Source organism: Arachis ipaensis, chromosome B03 (assembly GCF_000816755.2).
Source record: "Arachis ipaensis cultivar K30076 chromosome B03, Araip1.1, whole genome shotgun sequence".
NCBI lineage: Eukaryota > Viridiplantae > Streptophyta > Magnoliopsida > Fabales > Fabaceae > Arachis > Arachis ipaensis.
The window spans coordinates 28,958,562-28,965,460 of NC_029787.2; the positions used below are offsets into that span (position 1 = coordinate 28,958,562).

At 35.7% G+C, this 6,899-nt stretch overlaps 1 long non-coding RNA gene across 1 annotated transcript in view; it reads right to left on the reverse strand.

Annotated features, from left to right (window-relative positions):
- Positions 2,953-6,899, reverse strand: part of LOC110269620 — a 6,494-nt gene continuing 2,547 nt past the window's right edge. Inside the window, exons 2-5 of the long non-coding RNA XR_002358391.1 lie at positions 4,589-5,305; positions 4,432-4,517; positions 3,371-4,339; positions 2,953-3,213 (exon numbers count right to left, since the gene is read on the reverse strand). This is a non-coding gene — a long non-coding RNA (uncharacterized LOC110269620). The remainder of the gene's footprint in view (positions 3,214-3,370; positions 4,340-4,431; positions 4,518-4,588; positions 5,306-6,899) is intronic.

Consider the following 6,899-nt stretch of genomic DNA (forward strand, 5'->3'; position numbering starts at 1 on the left):
TTAGAAACTATACTTGCAACAAGAATTTATTGTAAAATTCTAGACCACACAAAGGTCCGTTCATCAGTATCCTATACCGGTATTTGGTGGATTCATTCAATTTCAAACCAAATATATAACTGATGAAGCGAGCATGCAAGAGATGTTTTCAATGTACATTAAAATTCGCACTCAAATATCGTTCATTAAATTGTATATTGAGTTCGAACAATCTGAAGCCGACCGAAATATTGAACGGGAAGATTACAATATTGACAGTGGGAAAAAGTTTGAAAGCAATTATGAAATTGTTGGTCCAGACGGAGACGAAGATCAAGGTAACGACACTATGGAGGCAAATGTGATAGACGTGGCAAATGTACTTGGAAACGAACATCCGTTTGAGGAGCCATCTTTCATGCGAACTTTTAATTTAGAAGCCATGCATGCTCCGGAGTTTCCGAAATATATGAATGCAGGTATGTAATTGCCTATATTTATACGAAGGATTAGAATTTTGTAATAATTTATATTGATCGATGGACCTAATAGTTACGTGACATGTGAAAATATACTGAATTATCATTTGTTTATGTGTTTATTTAGTTAACTATTAATTAGTATTTATTAATTATTATTTATTTATGTGTTTATGCTTTTATTTTATTAAAATTGAGATAATAACTTGATGTAAACTTTTTTTTATATTAATATTGATGTAGTGAGTATTTATTTTTTATATTAATATTAAAATAAATATTAATATTGTGAACATTTCTTCGACATATGAATATTTAGTTATGTTAGTATTGATTTCTTGATATGATTCGTTTATAAGATATAGATAGATTTTACTTTTAATTCACTTAGTAAATATTTGTTTATTAAATATTTATGGTATGGTTGTTGTTGTGGTAGAAATTTCTTTTGTCGCAGATGGTGAATTTGCCGTGGAAATGAAATTTAGTTCCAAGAAAACTGTTATTATAGTGATGAAAGATTATACCATCCGAAGAGGTGTAGACTACCGGGTGTATGAGTCGGAGCTGTTAACATTTTATGCCAAGTAGTGTACACAGTATGGGTTAGGTTGTGATTGGCTGATCAGGGTTAGCATGATCAGCAGAAAGTACTGTTGGGTTGTAAGGAGGTATTAATGGTAGTCACACTTGTACCAGAGCCACCATTTCTTAGGATCATTCGAAGTTGGATTCAAACACAATTACAGAAGCAATAAAGTCAATGGTTGAGATCGACCCTTCGATAAAGGTGAAATCACTCATTACGGAAGTCCAGTCGAAGTTCAATTACACCATCAGCTATTGGAAAACATGCTTAGCTAAGCAAAAGTCAGTGAAAAAAAATATTTGGAGGTTGGGAAGCATCGTACGAAGCTTTGCCCATATGGTTTAAGGCCATGTGTCATAAAGAGCCATCAACAGTTATCCATTTTGAGACTATGCCTGCATATCAAGGCGATGACTTGGTAACTGATATCCGGGTATTGCATCGAGTCTTCTGGAGTTATTACCCCTGCATTAGAGCATTCAGACATTGTAAACCAGTTATCGAGGTGGATGGGACTCACTTGTATAAAAAATATAAGGGTCGTTTGTTGGTTGTAGTTTCATAGGATGGTAACAATAATATCGTCCCAATTGCATTTGCTATTGTGGAGGGAAAGACTTCTGATGGGTGAACTTTTTTCTTAGTAACCTGTGACAACATGTGGTGACTCGGAATGGTGTGGGACTGATCTCTGACCGACACAAATCCATCAATGCAGCTGTGGCCCGCAGTAACGGATCTTGGTCGCCTCGTAAAGCTTTTCACATGTTTTGCATCAGGTATATAGAGTCGAATTTTTTGAGAAAGTTCAAGGCACCATACCTTCAAATGCTTGTCGTCAATATAGGTAACGTTGAGTAATTCGAAGTTCATTATTAACAAAGTTACCTTTAAACAGTATTTCTCATTTATTTCTTTTCTCTTTGTTTTTCTTATTGCACAGGATATTCGAGGATGGTTCGCGAGTACGAATTGCGTTACTAGTAGTTACGAGAACGGGATGAGGCTTACACTAACTGGTTAAACCGAATCTCCCACGAACAATATGCATTGGCATTCAATGGTGGTTACCGATAGGGTCACACGACCATGAACTTAGTGGAATGCATCAACTCAGTCTTTAAGGGTGCATGCAATTTCCCTATCACTGCACTTGTCAAAGCAACATTCTACATGTTTAATGAGTTGTTCACCCGAAAAAGAGCTGAAGCGGAAGCTTGGATTAATGCTGGACATGTTTTTTCCAACCTTGTGACCTCTAAATTGCATGCAAATCAACTTCCATCAAGAAACATCCAGGTTAATTACTTCGCAGGCAGAATGAAGTATTTGAAGTGCGTGAGATGCCAAGTGGAGTGGAGTATGCCATTGACCTCCGTCGACAATGATGTGACTGTGGCGAGTTCCAGATTGACTGAATTCCATGTCGACATGTGTTTGCATATTTTGCAAATCAACGGCTAGATTGACAAGTGTATGTTCATGATATTTATAAGATGGACCAAGTTCGAATGATATACCGAGCTAGGTTTAGGAATCCTACTACATGGCCTGCTTACAACGGTCCTCGATTTATACTAAATCCGTTCTTGAGACGAGTTATCAAAGGTCGCCCAAATATGAAGTGTTTCTTGAAAGAGATGGACACACGTATGTTACGTGTTCCTAGGCGATGTAGGCAATGTGGGGCTGAGGGCCACAGCCGTAGTAGCTAGATGCCGTCAATCAGGAGGTGCAAGTGCCGGCAATAATGCTCAGTAGAGTTATGTCATTTACATTTTATCCAAGTACTCCATGACATTTCATCTTGCTTACTCTATGACATTTGCGACTTTATATTTCATCCAAACACTCTATGATATTTGAAACATTGTATTTTATCAAATTACTCTATGACATTTGTGACTTTATCAAGTACTCTATCACATGCATAGTAATGATACATAGACAAGTTAAATGAGATATAGAAAAGTTAAATGATACACAAAAAACGTTAAGTGCACCACAACTACTTTCTCATTGTCCAGTTTACATCTTTCACAAAACTCTTGCACTTTTTGGCAGCCCTCTTGAACACAGACGGGGTGACTCGATTAGCACTACGATGTGACGGATCAACCCTAAGATTGTAGCATTTGCCTGTCTCATCTGGAGTTCGTGCCTCACCTGTATATAATTTAATTAAATAGACAATCCAAACATGAATATAATATAATGAAACAACAAAACATCCAAATATGAATATAATATAATCAATCAACAGAGCTACCAAATACGAATATAATATAATCAATTGACAAAAATAGTAAACATGTACTAGGACCTGCATGATCACCATGATCAGAGTCATCATTGTGGGATTCTTCATCCTCATCCATATCCTCATCTTTATCCTCCTCGTCATCCTCATTATCTAGTTGCTCTACTAGATAGTCATTAGTCTCTTGCTTAATTGCCTTAGCATTTTCTTCAATTAGACCATTGAAACACGTCGTGGGTTTTGACTATTAAGAATTCCTTGACCACCGTCACTCCTACTAGAGTCTCTAAATACTAGCCCTCTAGAAGTACCCGAGGAAGTGCAGCATGGATGGTTCGCATCCAAGGAATACCTACCTGTCATCATATCAGGCTGATGGCTAGATTGTGAACCTCCATCAGCCATGAACCCAAGTAACTGGCTAAAAGAAGCTCCATCTCCTGTGTCAAACTGTGGAGTACTCCAATACTGCTGATGTAATGGGTATGACAGGGTAAACTGTGTTTGAGGTACATATGGGATCGAGGACTGTGGTTGTTCTTGTGGAGGTGGAGGTGGAGGTGGTGGTGACTGTGGCTCCTGCTCTTGATTGTCATCATCCCTAACTGGATTACCCTCATTATTCTCTTGCACCACAAGACCCGAAAAGTTCAAGTGGTTGCCATATTTTGTACGGTACCAATACATGTTAATCTCTAAGGGATGCTGTGGAGGCACGGGAAGCTCAGTAAGAACGTGATTATACCTGTTTGTCCACTGCATCACCCAAAATGAATGAGTCGTGGCTGTGGCCTAGTCAAGATTCTTAGGACCAGTCAGGACTTTCCTGTATGCCTTGTCCAGACTTCGTTCTTGATGAGGAACTCCCTGAATGAAACCAAACTGTTGCCTAAACCAATTGGTTGCACGCCACTCAATGCATTCAAATGATACCAGTGGCACCATAGCGCTCCACACAACTGAGTGCATGTAGATGTCTGTAGGAATTATGTCTGGCTCAATGTGATCAATACCATAGGCCTCCCACACAAACTACACACAATAAAATAAACAAATGATTACAAGTCAAATAATAATTACACTAAACCCGAAACAAATACGTCTTTAATGAAAACAAACCTGACCTTTCTGAAGATCATCCAATGACTTCCTAAAGTGAGAAAGACTAAGATATCTATAGCGTCTATCTCCACGCTCCCAGTTATGCCACCTAATATGATTTATTTCATTAACACAATTGGATTCTAAATATGAAGATACGATGTAAGTCGATAATGTTACCTATTTCGCAAGCGGAAAACTGCAGGGTTGCCTAGGAACCAGCGCAAGATGTGGTAGACGGATCCAAGCCCAAGCTAGCAGAAGTGTCAGTGGACCATCGATTTCCTTGCATTCAAAACGAGATGCCCTATATAACGCCCTGTGCAAGTGTGCTAGGCATGCGGATCCCCAACTATACTGTTCAATACTGCCAAAATCACGAAGCAAAGGCAGAAATATTTAGTGCACAGCTTTCCCAAACTTGTCTCTAAACAAGATCGTCCCAAATAATAACATAATGTGGCACTTCACGTACCTCTGAATGCTATTCTCATCAATCAATTGTAAACGTTCTTTTAAATTCCGAAGCCACACCAATTTTATGAAGCTTCTTTTATAGTCTGACTTTCTAGGTGCAACCCCAAAATGGTGTAAACATTCAACCTCTAAGGTTTCATGACTACTCATAGTCACTCATATCACTAGAAGACCGTTTGTCGGAAGACTAAGAATAACAGCTACATCTTCCAGTGTCATAGCACACTCACCAACCGAAAGGTGAAATGTGTGTGTGTCTGGGTACCACCTCTTGACTAAAGCATTTACCAGTACTTTCTGACATTGAACTATTCCAATCTGAAAAACATGATAAAAACCAATAAACTGTAAATGCTCCTCCACAACATGATTGTACCAATCCGAAGACAGTAGGTGGTTACATGTCACATTCCGTGAACTCTACAAAAATATAACAAACTATTAGTAAATTAATAATAATTACTAATCACTACTAAAAGTTAATAATTTTCTAATAATAGTAACTAATTTATTAGACTATTGCTAAATTTACCATAGGTTTAGCTAATTTAGTAACTAGCATGCATGCATAAATACAACTAACCTACCAATTATTTAACTATCATTATTAAAAAATTTCCAAATTTAACTACACAAAACATGTTAACTAAGTATCTAACCATAATCATTAATTATTGAAAATACCAAAATAAATCCAATTCTTATTTAACTAATAATGTTCCACTTTATTAAAACCTCAACTACAATAATATATTTATGTCAATTAAATATCTAACAATAAATAAATAATTATTACCGGAACAAAAATATATTATATTTTACAAAACCTAATTATTAATCATAATTCCCAAAATTATTACAAAAAATTATACAACAATTAACGTAACTCTAAAGTTAATTAATTATAATTTCCAAAATTATTACAAAAAATTCTAAACATATATTTTTTAGTAATCTATCATATTAGTCTAATTCAAACATTATCATTGATTAAAATATTTACTAACTAAATCTAAACATAAATATTTCAAACTATTATTTAAACATATATTCCTAAATTTCTAACAATAATAATAATTCTATAACATATATATTCCTAAATTTTTAACAATAATAGGTATAATTTTGTAACATATATCATTTAAACATATGTTCTTAAATTTTTAACAATACTAATAATAATTCTGAAATATAAAAAAATTTAAAAAACAAACTTACATAATCAGAATGGCAGAGATAATTGATAATATGAAGTTCAAGATGATCAACATCTTTATATTTTTATTTTTTGGCATTGTAATTTTTTTTAACTGAAGAAGAAGAAGAAATTAAAGTGGTGAAGAAGAAGAAGGGAGAAAATAGTGGCTAGGTGGGTAAGGAAGAAAGCGACTTTGGAGGGAGAGAGTGGGATCAGGATAGGGGGCATGTTGGTATAAGGGGCACCGCTGAGGGGACAACGCATGCACGGCACGTGGCTGGGAGGACGCAAATCAAACAGTCTGATTTGTTCCCCTTAAATCGGACCGTCCGATTACCTAGCCTAAAATCAAACCGTCTGATTTCTTTGATCCTGACACCACATTCGCGTAAAGCACCCATGCACTCCATAACGCCGTCCTACACCATTTTTCTCTCCATATCAAAATTAAAAAGTGTCATTTTGACACTCGAAAGATTTCGATTTTAATAAAATTATGCTTAAAAAATATTAAATGACAAAATGACCCCAAAAATTATATTTTATTTGACAAAAAGATCCAAATGTTAAGTCAATGGTTAATTTATTTAGTCAATTGTTAAATTTTTCATGGAAAAATCCCTATCTTTTCTTATAAAATTATAAATTTACCCACACATTCTCTTTACCATTTCTCTTTCTCATTATCATTACCTACCATCATCATCGCCCATTTTTCTCTCATTATCCCTATTCTAAATACATGTAATAGCATCTCTTCTTTCCCCTACCCCTATCACCTCCACTTCCACCACCATCATAACTAATCCATTTTCT